The sequence below is a fragment of the Paroedura picta genome, chromosome 10 (assembly GCF_049243985.1).
Source record: "Paroedura picta isolate Pp20150507F chromosome 10, Ppicta_v3.0, whole genome shotgun sequence".
In the NCBI taxonomy this organism is placed as follows: Eukaryota; Metazoa; Chordata; class Lepidosauria; order Squamata; family Gekkonidae; genus Paroedura; species Paroedura picta.
The window spans coordinates 32,726,691-32,747,633 of NC_135378.1; the positions used below are offsets into that span (position 1 = coordinate 32,726,691).

A 20,943-nucleotide genomic window follows, 5' to 3' on the forward strand; every position below is an offset into this window, starting at 1 on the left:
ACAGGGATCTGAGCACCTTGTTTTAAAGCCAACCATTTACACAAAATGTCTTTTTCAGCTTCAGTTATCATGTTCAGGGTCTCAGAAATCCACCCAGACAGAAATAAAATGAAAAAGAACATGAATGCCAAAAAAGAGGAAGGAATGCTGTATCGTTCTGGAATTTCTCTATAGCAATGAGGCAGTGTTGATTTCTATTAAAATACATGTGTTGTGGCATTACCGCATAGCAATGTGGAAGTGCCCTTTTTCTAAAAAAAAGAAATTGGGTCTCGGATGGGGGAAGTGTCAGTCCATGAGAGAACTGCTGTGTTGTGATTGTTGGCTTGATGTGATTGACACGCCAAGGAGTGGACGGAGAAGTTCATGTTGCTTTCCCTTGCAGCCTTGCTGGGAGGCAAAAGGTCCTGATGAGGCAGGGGGAAAATGCGAGAGGGGTCTCCCCATGAGGAGGGCTGCAAACACAAGATTTACCATTCTGCGTGTGTGAGCAGGTAGCCACTCACGTTTTACCCCTCCATGGCCCTTGTGATCCATCAAGTTGAATGCAGCCTTTAAGCCCCCCAACTGTGGTCTGCAGCACAAATTGACTAGCAAATGGAAGCTATCATATGCCTAGCAGGCTGCAATGTATATATGGTTTGTGAAATGCATTTGGGATAACACCTTTATAAGAATCAGAAATCAATGACAGTATATTATTGCAAGTTTTCATGCTATTAGTCCATCAGAAAATTTCTGCTAACTGAAAGGGGTGCAAAATTGTTACTGATTCCATACTCAGGTTGTTCCTGAGGGTTCCCTGTCCCTCAGGATAAGCAGGCTATTGCTATTATTGTTTATTTATTTAAAACAACTCTTTCACTTTTCTTGGAGAATATGGCTACTTGGAAAGGAGGACCTCATGGCATTGTGCCCTACCAGTATTCCTTTTCTCCCTAAATTCTACTCTTCCTGGCTTCACCCTCAAATCTCCAGGAATTTCCAACTGTTGAGTTGTCCACCCTAAGAAGTCCTGTTACAGTGATAAATGGGATCCAAACCACAGTCTACACCAAAATTTAGTGTCTTTTAAATGTCTCTGAAAATGTCTCTGAAATAAAGTGCATATAAACAGTTGTCTTAAGAACCCTGAAAAGACTCTCATTAAAAAGTCCCAAACTTTTGGAAATGCCTCTGCATGTATGGTGTCTGTTCTGTGGTGTGCTCCAGCCATCAATCCATTTACAGAGGTCTATATGAAATCCATCAAATAGCTTTTACCATAAAACTTTTATACTGCTGAGGCTACACCCACTCCTTTATATAGACAATACAATAATGTTGTCCTCCAAAGAAAACTGATTTTATAGCATACATATAAGAAAGCCAAGCATAAAACAGAGAATGTAGCCAACCGACACAGTAAAAATAACAATGCACTCCATAATCAATAGAATTTTAAGAGCATTATCTATCTCACTCCAATTGACTGCATCTCTATGACAGACAGTTTTACTGCACCACTACCTTGGAGATACCAGAATGCATGACACCAACCAGTTCTATAACATATAATTAATTTATAGTCAGCTAGCACTAGACAGGCTGACTTATTTTCTTATTCTATTTAACAAGGCGAGTACATCTAGACAAAGCAGGTATCCATTTTTTTACTAATGATTCCCCCACACACACACACACAAATCAACAATAATAAAATCCAGTTTAAAAGGGAAAGAAATGTGTTTTATGTACCTTCCAACACTAGTGATTTTCTACAAATGATGTGGCATTAAGTATCCATGTATTTCCTAGCCCAGAGCTGACAAACCTAAAGAACAATGTTACAAGTCTGATTCCTTACATACACTTCTTTGAGGAACAGCATGCACAGAAATGGCACCGTAGCGGAAAATTTTAACATGTTGAATGTTGGAATTTACATCCTGTCAGACTGCCTTCATAAACAGTCTAGTCAAAAGGGTGAATATTTTTCCTCCTTCCTTCTGAGTTTTCTAGAGCAACAGGATGTCAATTATTATGCAGCCTCCAAAGACAAAGGGACTCTAGAAAGGTATGCTTAAAGGTGCATGTAAACCAAAGAAAGCTAGCAAAACCATAGGGTTTGTGTAATGTTTCATTGGAGGGGAGTGATCTGTGGGTTTGGGGGGGGGACCTTGTCCCACATGAGAGAGAGAGATTTTTTGAAATCAAACATACACAGGAGCACCATGGGAATGCTGAGAGAAACTACCACAAATAGGATGAGGCAGGAGTACACAGTATAAAGGGTCTTCCAAGAAAGCAAGAAAAGGTAATACATTAGAAACGACAACTGAAATCTGGATTTAAGAGCCCCCTCATTATTTACCCTCACAGGGGAGCAAGTATAAATCTACGGAAAGAGGATAGCATACATCACCTAACTTCTTTTCTTTTGCTCAGATGCTGTAGCACAGTATGGTGTTTTTGCTTTTTGTGACTAATGACTATACAACCAAAACCATTTTCTTTTTCTGAAACTGGCATTATTTGGTCTGCACACCCATTTAAAATGTAGACTCTGCTAGGATAGTATCTCAAGAGTAATATTGTCCATGTTACTCTTGAGATACTATCCCTCCAGGCTGCATATGGAATAGGAAAAGTGATTTTTTTAAAAATGAAAAAAAGATTTAATATCACCAGACAAAGGTTTGCTGGTGGCAGTGAAGAGTAAATGCTAGCTGTGACAAGAGTAATAGAATCCAGTCAGCAGGGGGGAATTCTTGGGGTCTAGCAGCTTGAATAAATTCCACATGCCTAACGCAGTTGAAGACATGTTTTAACAGTATGCCAGAGGATGCATTTCTGTGTGTATATTCCTTCATTTCCAGTTTCCCCATTTCCATAAATCAAGGGTAGTAATTTTTACTAGCCTTAATTTTTAATTTCATTAAAAAACATATATATATTGCAAGAACACAGCCAAAGTGAAGCAAATTTATTAAGGTATTTTGCAAATTCTTTGTACAACCTATGACTTGGGTGGGGCATACCTGGAAAAACTCGGTGATGATCGCTGTTTTAGCAGCATATTTCAGATGAAGATTTAATTTGATCTGCTTTATGCACAATATCTTTTTTTAAAGTAAGCATAGAGCCACAGGTCTCTGAAGAGGTATAATTGTAATTTAACATTTTACTTGTGAAAAACCTGGAATGAAACACTTTGATTATGCATTCAGAAGTTTCCGAATCTCGCAGTTCTGTAACTTCCACACAGTGCAGAGCAGAATAGTTAGATTTTGTGGAAACAGAAATTTACGGAGTTTTAAAAGATTTAATGATAGGGTTCAGGCTGAATGCCAAGATGAGAGCTGATGGAATGAGTAAAAAGGCAGGCACCATATAATTACTTTAATTGCTTATGAAGAGGACAGTAAAGAAAAAAAGAAAGAAGCTCCATTAGAAACTACCATGCCTGGAAAGCCACTCCAACAGGCAAGAACAAAAACATTTCTAAAACAGGCTATTTACTGATGGTATCTTAATGTATCTACTACCTAAATTTTTAAAAAGAGAACAGCAAAGTTCATATATAACAAAGAAAGCTGAGGGAGTGGCAAAATGATACCTAATAACATGTATATATAACAAACTGCTAGCAACGTGTAGCACTGTTAGAGCCATCTCAAAATATGAATTAACATACAGACTGTGCAATTATTCTACAGCCTTCCAAGTTCAGGCAAAGCTTCACAAGTACTTAGGTGCCATTATCTTTCTCTCCCCAGGTGGAAACAGATCTCTATAATTAACTGGGAAGTCAAGAGGACCCCAACAGGTCTGTTGTAGTAACCTATGTCGATGCAAAGAACAATGATGACTACCCACAATAATGAAATAATGTATTCAAATAATTGATAACTTTCAGAGGGAGCTTAGATCTTCAGACAACAGTTTCCAAACCAGTCTTTCACCAAAGAACTCCTTATCATCTGCTATGTACCCCCAAATGATTCTAGAGCACACAGAAAATCCTGGTGGGGTGCATCACATAAGGGTATGTCCCAAAACACATCTTTAAACTGCCCGTGGCGCCGTGGGTGCCATCTTTAAACCGCCCGTGGCACCATGGGTGCCATCTTTAAACCGCCCGTGGTGCCGTGGGTGCCATCTTTAAACCGCCCGTGGCGCCCGACTAAATAAATGGTTAAGCGGCTGTAAGGCAGGATGTGTCCGTGATGAGGAAGGGTCCGGATTGGACCCTTCCTCAGGACAGACAATTGGAGGGACCAATCGGCAGGCGCTTCGCGCCTGCCAATTAGTCCCTCTGATTCCCAGCCCCAGCAACTGCAAGCCTCGCATAGCGCGGCTGGCAGTTGCTCCCGGCCTCGAGGAACACACCACCGCCACAAGAAGATGGCCGCCGCCCAGAAGACGCCGCGAACGAGCCGCCCGCCGTTGCTGCAGCTCTCTCTCCAGTAACCTACCTTTCCTCTCCCTGCCCTCGCCAGTCCCTCGCTCTCCCGCCCTCCTAGCACCTATTGTATTTGGGATACAATGGGCTTTTTTACTAGTCTAGCATATTGGGATAGTTTAGTGGATTTGCATACCACCCTGAGCTGCTTGGGAGGGCAGAATTCAATAAAACGATGATGATGATGATGATGATGATGATGATGATGATGATGATGATGATGATGATGATGATGGAACAATAGAAGCTTTCTGGAAAGCCTTTTGGGAAAGCCTAGGATCAAACTCCCATGATGTTTGCATGAAGTTGTCTAGGCAAGCTGAAATGTAGTTTGCCCCCATAAACTGGGCCTGAACCCACTGCAACAAGCAGAGCTTGGGCTCATCGCAAACCAGCTGAGATTTGTTCATGGCATCTGAATGCAGTACTTGGATCCACTACGCAGAGAAAAGATAGAACAAAGCTGTACTTGCTATCAAAATCCCAGTGAAAATGGAGCCCCCCCCTCCTGTAGTGCGGTCCTACCAGCAGAATCCTGCAAGTTTCTGCACTGCTAATTAGTTCCTTCTCTTCCTGCAGTGCTTTTGGGAGGAGAAAACATGTTTGTAAAAGGTTATTTTGTTGCAATTTTGATATGCGATTGGGTTGCTAATTGTTATCAAGGTTACTGCAAAAGCTATTGTGTGGCTTCAGTATGCATAGCCATTGACTTCCATTCTCACATTGGAATTGGTTCAGAAACAAATCTTGTTTGATCTGCTTTTGAGAGATTTTTTTTTAAACAGTTTTGCAAACTAGATATTCCTGTTCAATCAAACAAAGCTCTAAACGGTGTGATTTAATTAACAGATAATTAAATGCCCAATGATGGAATACAGCAGGGAATAACACATGATGGAAGAAACAGAAGACTAAAGAGATACCTGTGTTAAACAGAAAGGATAATATTAACTGGCTGAAGGGGACTGGGCACCACAGAAAGTGCTACCAGGTTTAAAACTGCTGGGATTACTGGCTGTTCCACAGCCCACTTCTTAAAGAATCCTTCTCTCTATTGTTCTTGAAACATCAGTTTTCTGTTGCGAGACATGAGAACTACCATATATTTTATCTTACCTTCATTTCCCCACATTCTTAGCATGCTTTATTAAGATTAAAGTCAATACCTGTGGGATTTTTCACTCTACCTAATTTCTAAGCCTTATACCTGCTTCTTTTGTCAGGCCGCTGAACACCTACCAGTTCAGTACTCATCCTGCTCGCCTATCACAAATTGGGAATTGTTTTTTTGTTGAGCCTTTCCGCTGTTGTTGGGCCTCTCACGTCTGTTTGCTGGGTTGCTTTGAAAGTATTCAAACAGTACAGCATTGTGCTATATAGTTTTCACACAGCCCGACGGGAGTCCTGTTCCTCCTCTCCAACCTCTTGCAGTCCTGTGCCACTTTGCAGACAACAGTTTGAAGAGTGAGAAATCCTCCAGGCTTTTTCAGGAAATCCTGCAGGATTTCACAGGTTGCTGCTTCTATTGTTGTGCTGTCTTGATGAAATTTGATAAAAACTGCTTGAAGTGCTGATATGAAATTTAGTATGCTATTCTTTTTAGTAATCTGCTGCAGTTTCACTACATTTTACTGAAGGCATGCTGTGGTTTATTGGTCTGTTTTGACACTGCTGTGACAGTTTCAATCACTAGCAACTGATGCTTTTATATATATATATATATATATATATATATATATATATATATATATATATATATATATATATATATATATATATATATATATATATAAATTTAGATTTTATATTAAGGCAATATTGTAATTTATTGAGTTATATCACTGTTCCCTGCCTTGTATAGTTCAATAGAAAGGCAGGGTAGATTGTATCAAAATAAATGTAAATAATATGCTAATTCTTTTGTGCTTCACAAGGGAGCAGAGAAATTTAGAGAGAAGAATTGATCGACCAATCAATCAAAACGTATAATGGCATTTAATATAAGCACAGAAAATATATATTGTAAAATGAATACAAAATCACAGCACCAAGCAGTATAAAATAAGAGATAAACAATTTAGAATTAGCCTTAATAACAACCTTTAAAAAATTGGCAGATGCCTTTTTAATATCAGGGTCGTTGTTTGAGACACGTTCCCGGGCAGTGCAGAATGGTTGAAAGAAATTTCTAGTGAGAGTCTCCGGGAAAATGGCATTCTAAAATGATGTGCTGTATTGTATCAGGCAAGCCCATACAAGAGGAACAAAGTCTCTTGGGTGAAGGGATATGGTGGAACCTTCTGAATAGATCTCTAGAAGGGAAGACATTAGAACGAGTTAGCAAGATAGCGCTCTTCCACCAGACATTTGGTGGAGGCCAGAGCATGGAAGATCTACAGGGTCCCTCCCCTGAGCACCTGCCCTGAGGTGCCAGGCCAAATGAAGATCTACTCAGTTGGTGTGATTGGTGGGTTGAGGTGGTGGCTGGAAGATGGGGTTTTATTGTTTTTATCATACTTGATTTCATTGTTGTAAACTGCCATGAGCAGCTGGCCTGGGAGTGGCAGTGAATAAATTGAACAAACAAACAAACAAAAACCCTAAATTGAGAAGGAACATCTAATGTACAGAAGTAATCAGCCATTTTTTTCCAAATTGGGTCCGCAGTACAATTCTAGAAGCAGAAGAAACTGTGGGCTGAAATGGAAAATGTTTGTGACACTCAAGGTATAACAGTCCCTGTTCGTTAGAGCAAAAAATTAGAAAAATCAAGATGTAACAAGGAATCCAAAGGCATCTCAATTTGGTTGAGTTTGAACTCAGTGACTGAAATCCAAGTAGATCTATAAGAATCACTTATTATTAGTTGGGATATTAAACTTCTTGGCTCTGTTCTAAAATGTATTTTAGCTAGTATTTAAATGATAAGAGCCAGGCTTTGTTTTCCATAAGATGAGATAGATTGTCTCCAAATTCCTTTAAATAATATGCTAATAATTTGTGCTTCATAAAGGAGTAGAAATATTTAGAGAGAAGAACTTCTACTAGTTCTTATGCTTCCAACTGCTGCTTCTTTCCAGGTACAACTTGATACTAGCCACGCCCTGTGGTAGTTGTCATAAGCAAAGCATTCAAAGCCAGGAAACAGAAACAGACCTTAAAATTATGGCCTAAAACAGGGTCTCCAACTCCTGGAACTCTGGCACAGTGGGCATAATCCCAAATGGCAATACTTTGGTTATTTTAATCTGCATAGCCAGGTGCCCTACTGGGCAGGAGCTCCATTTGCCCCCACTTTTTTTAAAAAAAGCAATTGACAGGCACTAGGATATGTTCTAGTAAGCATCATGGCACTCACAGACTCCAAGCTGGGGAACCTGCACCTAAAAGATGTTTCTCTTCCCTTCTGGCTCTTTTTAATATTCCACCTGATCAAGAATTCTGGCGAACTCTTAAACAGAATTGCTTTTGGAGTCTGCTATGGACTGGTATGGCTACCTACAACTTGTGCTGTCTGATGTCAGTTTCCAACACACCACGTTACACAAAGTAGGTTCCTAAATGTAGCTCAAGGCAACACTTGGGTAATGAAGAAAGCAGTCCTAAGCAGGTCTACTCAGAAGCAAGTCGTATTTTATTCAGTAAGGTTTACTGTTTATTGGTTTTCAGCCAACTGGTACCATATTTGGTTCCATTTAGCTGACAACAGAGTAAAGACAATATAAAGACTGAAAGAGGCAGAAGTTGATGAAAAATAAAAAGACAAAGACTATGTCAGACAAATCACTAGTCCTGTCCACATGCTTCAGTAAACACATATCCATCCTGTCTGTACATGCACCCATTTGTTCCTAAGGGGTCCAATAAACGTGAGTTTCTACCACATGTTCAGCTGTACATATTTTGACATGAGTTACTTAATTCACATATAAGGAACAATCAAGTATAGTGTTATACTGATTAATAATCTGCATTCCCTGTAACTTGTGAAGAGGGCTTTTGTGGAGAGGGAAGTCAGAAATGGAAAATAAGTCCTATCCTTTCTCTGGCTTCTTTCATTAGTATATAGGCAACAGCTATAACACCTGTTCACCAGACAATGTAATCCATCCTTGGCCCTTTGTCTCCTTTACAAATTATATCAAATTGTCATCCAGCTGTGCTGAACCAATGACATTTGGAAAGGTGATTCTTGACATTCATTGCCTTAACAATTTTAATATTTAACTATTTTCATATCCTTGTATTTCATAAGTACCATCAAAATTTCATTGAATTTCAATTTCTGTGATATTCCACTTATCACCCAATCATAAACATGTTTACCTAAGGGTAATTCTCACTATGCTTGATGGGGCATATTTCCAAGTATCCATGCATAGGTTTCCAACCTGAACCTTAGTGGGAATACTTAAATTCATTAAAAAATAAATCTTGCTTTAACTCACTGTCAAAATTCAATAGTGACAAGATACATTGTTCTTTATTGCAGTTCCATATGATATTAAATATCATAACAAGTACAAGTGGAGTGCTTATAAGTTTCTCAGTTTCTTTAAAAAAAAACTTATGCAATCAATATGGCAACAGAGCTTTCATAGCTCCAGTCGATACTCTGCCCTTCATGGGTGTTTGATATCATCTGTTACAATTCAGCAGATTCATCTCTAGAGCCATGCTCTGTCCTAACTCAATAAAAACGATATCGCAGAGGTGGGGAAACGGTGGGAATGGCAACCAATTGTCATATATACTTGGACCACATAACCAATAAAAATATACATAATAAAAAACTCTGCCAATTTATTAATGCCTACAAGTAAAAATTGTATAAAATGTCTACAAGTAAGGGTCGTAAAAAATAAAAAAGAAAGAAACCTATGTCAATTCAAACTTTATTCCATCGGATAACTTATTTGGCAGTGATTTCACAAAGACTTTGCTGGGCCTTCAATTTAGACCTTGAGATTTTTTCCCCCTTAGTCTTCTCTCCTTTTATTTTACTACCCAAAGAAGTCACAGCTTACAATCACCTCACATTTCCTCAAGTCATGCTGGGTTTCTTAAAACGGGACTGTTACATGCAATAAAACAATCTCTCAAGATACACTATCATTTCAAGAATGTACGAAGCCTGTAGAAGTCTGGAAGAATTCAGTCCAGACTGACCCTCCAGTCAATCTAATTCAAATCCCCTTTTGTGTGGAAATTCCACAGCAGCTAACTAGAAAGGCAGCTACTATCATTCCTGAGGCATACGTATGAGTCGGATTGCTTAGATGACCTTCCTATGCCTCAAAGCACCACTTTTAAAGCTGTAGTTCCTGTTTCATGCCCTATCCTTTTCCCTATAATTTACTGCAGGGAAAAAAATAATCACAGGCATTTTTCAAACTGACCTGGTCCTTATGGGAAAGCCATGAAATAAGAGTAAAACACCACAGTAATATTCTAGATAATGGTTAATGGAAGGCACATGCAGCAACAGAACTTTCAGTTGGTATATTATGGGGAAAATATGGGTGGCTATTAATTCTTGCCCTGATATAGCATAACTGACATTAAAAAGCCCACTTTGACTTCAATAATAGCTGAAGTTGGATATCCATCAAGCTAATATCTCCTACAGGTTTACTCTGTTAATTTTAGCTTACCTTGATGAGGCTGCTGTGCAGTCTTCCACCCATGAAGCAAATGCCACAGCAGCGATTGCAAGATGTGCCCTGACTCCACAAGTGGGAAGAACTAATTAGTGACTAGACCAGAGACCACAGCTATCTGTACTTCAGCAATAGCAAGTCAAAATGACAAATGTCTTCAGTTGCTGTGCCATTGTAGAACTCCCTAGTCACACCTTTTTACTTTGAAAAAAGTAATTAACGACACACAATATAATAGTTTCCAACCTATTAAGTTATTTTCAGGGGAATCTAAATAAACTTAGTATAATTAGAGCTAATGAAACCTCAAAGTCTGCTGGGTTCTGCTGGGCAGGGGATTATTCTGTTGCTTTTGCTTTCACACACTGTATTGTCAGCATGACAAATGCAGCCACATAAGATATTTCATTCCGACACAAGAGCAGTGGAAGAAACTACTGCCTATTTTCACAGTCTTCTAAAAGAGAATCCAGGAGCTATGGGGACTTTTTGCAACTCAGTTAAGTAGATGGATTTCACTGATCTTGCTTAAAACTATGTACATAAACATAGCGGAGGAGTTTGTGATGTCCAAGCGACCAGCAGATTCAGCTCTAGAGCAATGTTCTGTGCTAACTCAATAAAAATAATATCACAGAGCTGGGAACCTGTGGAAATGGCAACCGAGATGGCTAAGGGGTTGGAAGAAGTCAAAAGAATCTTGGATTTTTCAGTTTAGAAAAAGACAAGTAAAGGGGGGGGGGGCATAATAGCTGTTTATAAAATTAGGCCTGGGATGGAGTGGACAGACTCCCATAATATTAGAACTTAAAGGCACCATTGAAGTTGATTTGCAATACATTCAGAACATACAAAATAAAATATTTCTTTGCTTAGTGGGTATTTAAGTAGAGTAATTTACATGGAATGATGGCCATGAGCATGGGCAGCTTTAAAACAAGGTTACATGTATCAAGAAGGATAGATCTGCAGAAGGAGAATAAGATCCAGGGGTGGCCAAATTGTGGCTCTCCAGATGCCAAATGAACTACAATTCCCATTTACCCCTGCCAGCATGTGCTGGCAAGGACTCATGAAAATTGTAATCCATGGACATCTGGAGAGTCACACTTTGGCTACCCCTGTGTCTATGCCCTGTTTGTTGTCCATCTAGGGCAACTGATTAGCCCTTGTGAAAAACAGGATGCTGGACTAGATCGACCATGGGCCTGATCTTGTAGAGTTTTTCTTATGTTCCTATAAAAACCATAAAGATGTCTTACATTTGCTTGTTCTAATTAAAACTTTGATGCTTGAATAATATCTTTTTAGAAAAGCATCCATACAGAGGAGCATTCACATACAAATCTCTACAACCACTATAGTACGCTGTTATGTTTTGTGTACCTTAAGTAATTGATACTGTAATAACTGGGTGCCTATGTAAGAGAGTGTCCCAGTGAAGGTCACCCACTTCATATGTGAAGGTCACAAGCATTTGGAGGACAAGGGTAATGCACAGGTCTGGTGGTAGATTTTATAGGGCCCCAGCAATATGCCCATGCCATACTAATAAGTGGGGCCACTGCTGCAGAAAACAGCAACTCCTTGCCGTCCTCACTCAGAGAAATACAAGTTTACCTTGTGAAATATCAGTAGTGCTTTAAAAGAGCAACTCCTGCTGCCAAAAGAAAGGGACAGGACAATGGGTTGAACGGCAATTGTCCAGTCTCTGTCCTGGGCAGGTGGCCACTCACCTGCTCTAGTAGATGGATGGACAGTCATGTAAAAGACTATTACAAAAAGATTTCTCATGTTTGCTTATTCCAAATCAACTCTGAAGAACATATGTTTTTATGTCCCTCTTTTCACTACCCAAATAAAGACTTTTCCCTCTCTCTATAATAGACCCCTTGTGAGTTAGGTATGGGTTAGGAAGCCCTTAGAGAAGAACTCTGCTAGAACAACTGTAAGAGAATTCTAACTGGCCCAATGTCACCCAGCTGGCTTCATGTGGAGAAGTAGGGAATCAAATCCAATTCTCCAAATTAGAGGCTTCCACAGTGGTATAGAACCACTATGCCATACTGGCTCTAACAGTCTACATAGCACATATTAACAAAAAGCATCTATTTAAGATGAAGAATGGAATTGCAGCTGTTGTTTTCAGTGGGGGGGGGACTGCTGCTGTCAAACTTGTTTGACATTGCATGAGGACTTCCTCCCACCCCCACCCCCATCGCTGACATGGCACCTCTGCTGACTGATCATTTTTTTGTTAGACTGTGACTAGTCTAATGTTCACTGAATGGCTACAAAGTAGGAGACAAGCGCTTTAGACTCAACGGTCTGGAAATGATTGATTTAAAGGAAAACACTTGGAAACCAGCTTTGGATTTTCCATCTTCTATCTACTTTGTTTCCATCTTCTATCTACTGTGAACTGGGCACCTCAGGAGATATTACAATTAATAATTTTAAAAAAAACTAATAACTGCTCAAAATGATAGGCATAACAATGCATTGCAAATGTATAAGAAACCTTTTAGTAAACAAAATTCACCAAACAGCTAAACTCATTTTAAAACACAAGGGTAGGCAGAAAGCATCTTAGCCTCCCTTCCTCTTCATTGTGGATGAGGTAGCTGATGAGTACTTGATACTACCATAGGTAGTATCTCAGTTGAGCATGAGAATGGCCAGCAGATCGTGCCCAGTAGTAATGGCAATCTTGCCAACTGGCAAACTCCTCATATTATCAAGTGGGTAGCTGTGTTGGTCTGAAGTAGCACAACAAATATAGAATCCAGTAGCATGCACTCGAAAGCTCATGCCTAGAATAAATCTTTGTTGGTCTTAAGGGTGCTATTTTTGTTTGTTTGTTTGTTTATTTGTTTGATTTGTATGCCACCCTTCCATATGGCTCAGGGTGGTTTACATATAACATCAAGGGGGGTTATATGGAACGACCTAGCATATAACATAGTCAAATACAACAACAATAATCCAACAGTGGTTCTAAATAGCACAGTGATCTTAAACAACAGCAATATAACAGGAATGGTACCTCATATTATCAACCAGGAAAACAGGACAGGCAACGACTGCTGTTGCTCTACTTCAGCAGTCCAGAACCCTGGCCCTGGCTCTGGGACTGTATCAGTCCTTCCAGCATAAGAACACAAGAACCAGTGAGGATAATGTACCAACTTCAGGCTTTTGAATCAACCTGGCAGCCATAACTGCAGAACCAGCGAGATTCTCCACAGAGTTTCAAACACTCAGCAGGGGGGTCGCATATAGTTTTCCTGTATCATAAAGCTCTTAGATGCAGAACAGAAAACAGAAAAGGCAGGCTATTTTTAATGGGCTAAGTGGAAAAAGAATTTGCCTGAATTATTTTTTTAATCTAGCATCATCATGAAAATTATACTAATTTAGTGGGACAGAATGACCTATTGAGAGAAATGAAAGAGATGCTGGCCTAGAGATTGCTAGATCACGCTGTTATTGGGAGGGAGAATGGTCCACCCTAATGGAACTCTAAACTCATCATCTATTCATTCTGAATGGCTCTTAAAACAGCTGACAGACATAACCCCACCCCCAGCCGGGATTTTTAAAATCAATAAAACCCATCAGATGACAAAGGAGTTGAGAAAAAAAGGAGACCTTTTCCCTTTTCCTGTAATCATTTTCTACTAAACCTTATAAACAAGTCATCAATTTTACAGTCTGCTGAGGGGAACAGAAACATTAACGTTAAATATATGAAGCTGTTGCATTGTTTCTCAAGGGCAGATAACTGCATTCAGTGCCACAAAGAAACTAAACTTGAACTCTGCTCTTTAAATAGGTTTCTGTTATATTCCAAGCTGTGAATAGCACCTCAGATTCTGATGTTTAAAAGCAATGAACAAAAAGACAGCCATGTATTTCTCAGTTGAAAAGTAATTTGGCTACAGTGATTGGTGAAGGTATTAGCAGGCTGAGGTAGGGAGGTCCAGAAACTCACCAAGACCGTTTATGCACTGGAGGTTTCATGGTGGGCTACAGGCTGGAGTTTTCGTCATAGCAGGTTGCCCCACCTCTTCCTGCATCCTCATGGGGGAGCATTTGACTTGGTGTGTCTCATCCACCCCCGATTTGTGCTCCTGCACAAGAGCTAGGGCAGTGAAGTTCCCAGTGCAGAAACGGTCCAAGTGTTGCCTACATGAAAGTGAGGTGAATTTTGAAAGTTGTTGCCTGAACAAGCCTGGCAAGAAATTTCTAGAGGGGCGAAAACCTTTGATAAAATTGGTGACATTCGGGAGGACTCAACACTTCCCCCATATAAATTTGAAATGTGATCTAGCTATTTTCTTTTTATTAAATATATTTCTGATGTCTCTAGGGTATAGGGGGAGGAAAAATACATGGTTACCTGGGATTGGTTACCTTAGGAAGGGAAGAAAATATATTAGCTAAGCAGGTTAGTCATAGTAAATTTCAGCTGTGTTTGATGAAGGGGACTCTAAGCCACCAAAGCTTATGCTTATCTGGACTGATTAATTTGAAGGCAGCATGTTGGAATCCTAAATCTGAAAAATAAGAAGAAAAAGAATAGGTTTTTATGCCCCATTCTTTTCTACTGGAAGAAGGCTAAAAGTGGCTTACAATTGCCTTTTCCTTCCCCGGTTCACAACAGACCCTCTGTGAGGTACGTTGGGCTGAGAGAGAGTTCTGAGTGAACTGTGACTGCTCCAAAGTCACCTAGCAGGCTTTTTTGTGGAGGAGTGGGGATTGGGGAATCAAACCCAGTTCTCCAGATTAGAGTGCGCTATGCTCTTAACCACTACAATATACAGAGCGCAGGTGGAGTCAAACCAAACTCATGCTATGGAGCAATCATGCTATGGAGCAACAGATTCAGTACCCCAAATGAGTAACACAGAGCAGGCATACTCAAAGGTTCAAAGAGGCCTCTGATAGATAATTTCTACCCACTCATAAAGAAGAATGTTTATTCATGCTATGATAGAACATGGTAAAATAGATATGACTCTCATGGATGTTTTGTACACTTTGCATTGTTACTTTATTCTTGTAGAATGATGAAATTAATTACTTATGGGGCATTTGTTCTCTAGGCCTTTGTTTCTGTAATGGTATTCTGATCTGAATGTTTTGGATAATTAATCAGATGAATGTTTTATATATAATTCAACGTAGAACATTTCAAAAGCTAACGTGCTTGCACTTGAAAGAAAAGAAAAATGAAGAGGCATCTCAAAGAGATGCTTTATCACTTGTGTTCCTCTAATCTTGGAGTGGAAGAAGCCTTCAACACTTCAAGGAGCTTAGTTCTGAGTTTGCTTCATGGTACTCTCACAAGACAATTCTCTTCCTCTAAAACTTTCATATCCATCGAAGTCACCAGAGGAGTTCCTATATTTTTATTTATTCGATTTAGTGCCCACCACTCCCAGACTGGTTGGCTCGTGGCGGGTTACAGATTAAATCCCCCTCACACACACACACATACAAAATTAAAAATCCAACACTTACAGAATCCTTGGTAGTAAGAACTTGGCTAAACCCATCCCCCTCATTAGCTCATGGCTCAATGAACCCCGCTCCACCCAGTGCCTGGGGAGGGGTGATATAATGTGATGGGAAGTCAGCCTGATGTTCCTACAGTAGTGAGGAGGGGCCATAGGTCTTAGTTGCCCTGGCCTCAACCAAATACCCAGGTGGAGGAGCTCTGCCATGTAGCACCTGTGAAACTCGGGAAGTTCCTGCAAGACCCTCAGCTCTTCTGGGAACTCATTCCACTAGACTGAGGTCAAGTCCAAAAAGGCCCTGACCCTGGTCGAGGCCAAGCATATTTTCTGTAGACTGCGAACCACCAACAAATTTGCACCCACAGACAAAGAGCCCTGGGGGGGGGGGTGCATAAGGTGATAGATGGTCCCTCAGGTATGTGGGGCCCAGACTGCAGATGTACCATTTCAAATCCATGCTCACGAACTGGCTCAGTATGTAAATATACCAAATACTGACCAAAATCACACTCAGATAAAAGTTTGTAAAATTTTAAGGATTAATGCATCATCATCCAAAACTTGTGCCATTACGAAAATACAAGCACTATCAATTCATTTCTGACATGGTGACCCTATCAATTAATAACCTCCAAAATTTCATATCACTAACAGCCTTGCTCAGGTCTACCAAACTGAAGTGATTTTCTTTATTGAATCAATCCATCTAAAAGTCTTTAAACATTGTGAAGTAATTGCATTTTCATCCCATTAAAAAGACATGCTGAAATCAGGCATGCTGAATTCAGAGAACATAAATTTATAATTTTGTCGGTTTTCAAAATAAAGGACATTATTATAAAGCAATATGATTTGCATTCCCTAGTTAATTTTGTTTACATTGATAAGAGATTATATGTGTGCCAGATAAATTTTAAATGCATATATTTACAAGGTACTTTCAACATATTTATGTGATCTGAAGAGAAACCAGAGTTTTTTATTCATTTTCATCTGTCTGTAAGCAGTAACTTTGTTGTATATGATAAAAGAAATGTATTTAAAGTCATCTTCTGAAGCTGAAAAAAGACGGATGCTAATGAATACATTATATAATAACTGAAATCAGAACTGAGCTGTTTCACTGAACTGAGCCACTATGCTCAGAGCATGGTCTGATAAAGCAAACGTTCACTAAGGAAGAACTTGAATCTGAGTAGTCCTTTATAAGTTTGGTTTGGGAGAGAAAAAATGAGAAGATAATGGAAATAGCAGGCAACCTCTGAAACATGAAATAATAATAATAAGAAGAAGAGTTGGTTCTTATATGCCGCTTTTCCCTACCCGAAGGAGGCTCAGAGCAGCTTACAGTCACCTTCCCATTCCTCTCCCCACAACAGACACCCTGTGGGGTGGGTGAGGCTGAGAGAGCACTGATATCACTATATCACTGCCCGGTCAGAACAGTTTTATCAGTGCTGTGGCGAGCCCAAGGTCACCCAGCTGGCTGCATGTGGAGGAGCGCAGAATCGAACCCGGCATGCCAGATTAGAAGTCCACACTCCTAACCACTACACCAAACTGGCTCTCTAGGGGGAGCCTAACAAAACATCTATAGTGAAGTAGAAATTACTTTATATATTCCATTATTTTTAACAACACCTAACAACAAGGTAATTGGAAGGAGAAAGAAGTGTATGGGAGAATTTTTCTTTTTCTGGTTTAAGAAGAAATCCCAAATCCATACCGGCATGGGATACTAAGGACTGTATTTCCACCCATTCAGACAAGCCAACTGAGTCATGACAGACATTAAAATAACTCACATTAAAAATTAATTTTTAAAAAACAGTAAAATAAAAATAACAATTAAAAACAAGTAAGAAGAGGAGTCATTATGCCAAACAAAGCAGGAAATTCTTTCCTCATTGGCAGAATCTCCCCGGGGAAGGAATTCTGTAACATTGTTTTTGGGACCGACAAGGCCCTTTTCTTGAGTTGCTAACTGTATCCTCATATGATGGGGGCACCAGAAATAGATCCCTTGAAGATGATTGCAGTGGTCAGGTAAGGTTGTAAGGCAGTGGTCCCCAACCTGCGGGCCGCGGCCCGGTGCCGGGCCACGAAGGCCTTGGCGCCGGGCAGCGGCTCCTTCTTCCCTCCCCCTCCAAGCAAGAAGCTCGCCAGGACGCGAGCAAATCAGCCGTCAAAGTGGCCGATTAGCTCGCGGCCTGGCAATCTTCTTGTTTTGGGAGGGGAGGGAAGAGAAGCTTGCCGAGCCGCAAGCTAATCGGCCGCTTTAGCGGCCGATTTGCTGGCGGCCCGGAGGGGCCGGGAGGGGGAGCCGCAGCCGCCGGCATGGCGGTGGCGCAAACGCGCGTGCGCAGACTGCCGCACACGCATGTTTGTGGCAGTCCGCGCATGTGTGTTTGCGCTGGGGCTGCCATGTGTGCGCGGGCCTCCGGGCCGCCCTCTACCCCCACTCCGGAGCAGCGGTCCACAGCGCGCGAACTTACAACCCACTGTTGTAAGGGACTAGGCGGTGCTTAATGTATCCAAGTCCCAGACCCTGTAGGGTTTTAAAAGGCAATAGTTTCAGTTACATCCAGAAACAGAAGCCAGTACAGATGGAACATGACTGAAGTGATATGATCAGCATGACTCACTCCAATCATTCTAGCATTCTTGCTGCAGCATTCTTTACCAGCAGCAGTTTCCAGACCCTCTTTAAGGCAGCTTCACATACAGCAAGCACATTGCAGAAATCTTATTCCTTTTATACTGGAATCTATATTCCACCCTATCTTTGGAAACTCTGGTGTGATTACAACAATATAAAATGCATATGCAATTTCAAAAATGCAAAACAAATTCAGATTAATATTAAATTTAACATTAAACTTTACAATGTTAAAACATTAAAACACATAATTAATTATTAAAATGGTCCATAATACTTTGTCTCTCATATGGGGCATGGTGGGGGCGGGTCATACAAAATAACCCTAATTAAAAGTTTTAGCTTGGTGGACAGAAAGGCTAGCACTTTCTGATGCTTCATCTAGCCTGGTAGAACAGCTCTGTTTTGCAAATATGGGCTCTGATCTCATTGGGTAGAGCATTACCACACTGGGACAGGCTTTTGGTTGAAGCCAATTTGGGGCTGGGAATCCTGAATAAATTTTGCTCACTGGACCTTAGTGTCCTATAGGGACATAATGGGGGAGTGTATCACACATTCCAGATCATTAAGACTTTGAAGGTATGATTAAAAATTTGAATCCGATTGAGTCCCAAATCTGTGCAGTTGGAAGAACGCAGGTTTTATATGGGCTCTCCACTGTGTCCCGGTAAGGACCTCTGAAGCTGTGTTCTATTCTAGATGTTACCAAGGCACACATCACAGTGGTGAGATTTTTCCTTATCAGGAAAGGCCACAGCCAGCTCTCTAACTGAAGCTGGTGGAAGGCCTCTTTAACACTGCTGCCAACTGTTCATCTGGTTAGAGTAAGGTGACCAGGAGACCCAAAAATGGCGGGACACTCATGCCTTGGGTGCAAAAGTCCCGTGTCCCACATGAGTTTCCCTCCGTCCCATGTTGAAATGGCTCCAGTGGCATGGGGAGGGGTTTCCCTTCCCCTCGGACTAACAAGCATGCCCACCACGTCTCGGACACTCGGGCGCACTGCTGGGCCGAGGGGAAGCGGCTCCGTCGGCAGGGGGAGGGGGGAGGGGTGGCAGCAGTGCAGTGGCAGCAGCACGGTGGTGGCTCATCCCGCCTTTCGATCTGTGGATTCTGGTCACCTTAGGTTAGAGGTTCAGCAGTGCCCCTGAACTGTAAACCTGTTCTTTTAGGGGGAGCCTATCCAGAAAAGGAGTTACAGAATCTAAATTTTATAACATAATAATGCTTTCTGCAGAGTTCCAGAACAAAAGCATTCTCCACTAGTTTTCCCCCCAACAGAGTTGAGTCATTTGCTGTTCTTTAACCACCACAAGTTACAAATTCATGCAGCTTTGATGCCAGCCTCACATCATTTACAAAAATAGAAATCTCCAGGTTCTGTTTTTGTCTGTTTGACCCTCCCTCCCCAATGCAAAGTCTATTCTGAAGAAATATGGCTGCCCACTTGCAAAACTGTCACATTTCCCAGTGGGAATATCTTGATTTAAATGCTAGATGTGCTGCAATATCACTGGAACTCCATAAAAGAAAAACGAGGTATGAATTCCGGTATTGTTATAATGCAGCCTAGCTTATTCACATTCTGTCATTTTATTTGGAATTCTTTACAATGCTGCCCATGTTTTATCAATACATCTTACATATTAGAAGACTTCAACAATTCCCCAATGTAAAGAAATTACAAGAAAACCTTTGGGGGAAAAACAATGGCAGAAAACAAAATCAATATTACAGAAGAAACTATAATAAAATATGTTTTCAGCAACCCAAGCCTGACTGTTTTAATATGTATAGAAGTATATAATGTAATTGTACGCTGCGTTGTTTATGTCTTCCTTTCTTTCCTTCCTCTGTTTTTAAAGTGATTGCCCTTTATCTAACTCATGATTGACAAAAGTTACAATTCAAATGTTAATGTGTTACATTGCAGCTGATAGCAGAGAGATCGGATAGAAACATAAATGGCATATCTTAGTATCCATTCCTCTGAAATTACATTAGCCTTCTGAGATACTGGATAGGAAGTAACTGCAGATACTAAGATCACTGCATTACTTATTACCTCCCTGTACAGTTTTATTATGGTCATAGACCAGCATAAGAAACATCCATTAAAACCAGGAATTAAAACATCTTAAAATATAACAATAGAAAATACAAAAGGAAGATAAACACAGCTGTCCAGATTCATTTAAAACAGACCATTCCTGTATATTTATCTTCTTTGCTGCTAAAGTATTGATTGGTATGAGAGCATTTTGGTCAAAAGGCTTCTTGTTGCCATAAAGTATGGCCACAGCCTTTAATCAAACAACAACCCACCACAGGTTTGGCCTGACACGAGGGGTGAAGCCTGACCCACAGCCATCCGGCTGCTCACCATGTTCCCAGAGGCCGGGAAAGGAGGTCAAGGGTTTCATGAAAGGGTGGGATATGCATGTTTCTGTGTGTGCCTCCACCTCACTGACTGATGCTCGGGGAGGGCACTTAACCCCCAGAGGACCAATCAGGTATGGGACACTCCATCCCCAACTGCCTCCCCCTCTGCCTTCCAGCTGCATGAGGAGGCGGCAGTCAGGTAAGGTGGCCCCAACCATGAGCAGCCCCACTGCAGCTCACAAGGCCTTGGGGAAGCTGCCTGGGGAGTGAGGA

General features: G+C 40.8%; 1 protein-coding gene across 8 annotated transcripts in view; it reads right to left on the bottom strand.

The window, feature by feature from the left end:
• SGCZ (sarcoglycan zeta) overlaps positions 1-20,943 on the bottom strand; it is a 629,523-nt gene that overhangs the window by 327,322 nt on the left and 281,258 nt on the right. Inside the window, exon 1 of one of the 8 annotated variants that reach the window (XM_077302078.1) lies at positions 14,099-14,104. The exons of the other annotated variants lie outside the window; for them this stretch is intronic. The gene's annotated coding sequence lies outside the window, so the exon portion shown is untranslated. Of the gene's footprint in view, positions 1-14,098; positions 14,105-20,943 lie in introns of those variants that run through there. 8 annotated transcript variants of the gene reach the window in all.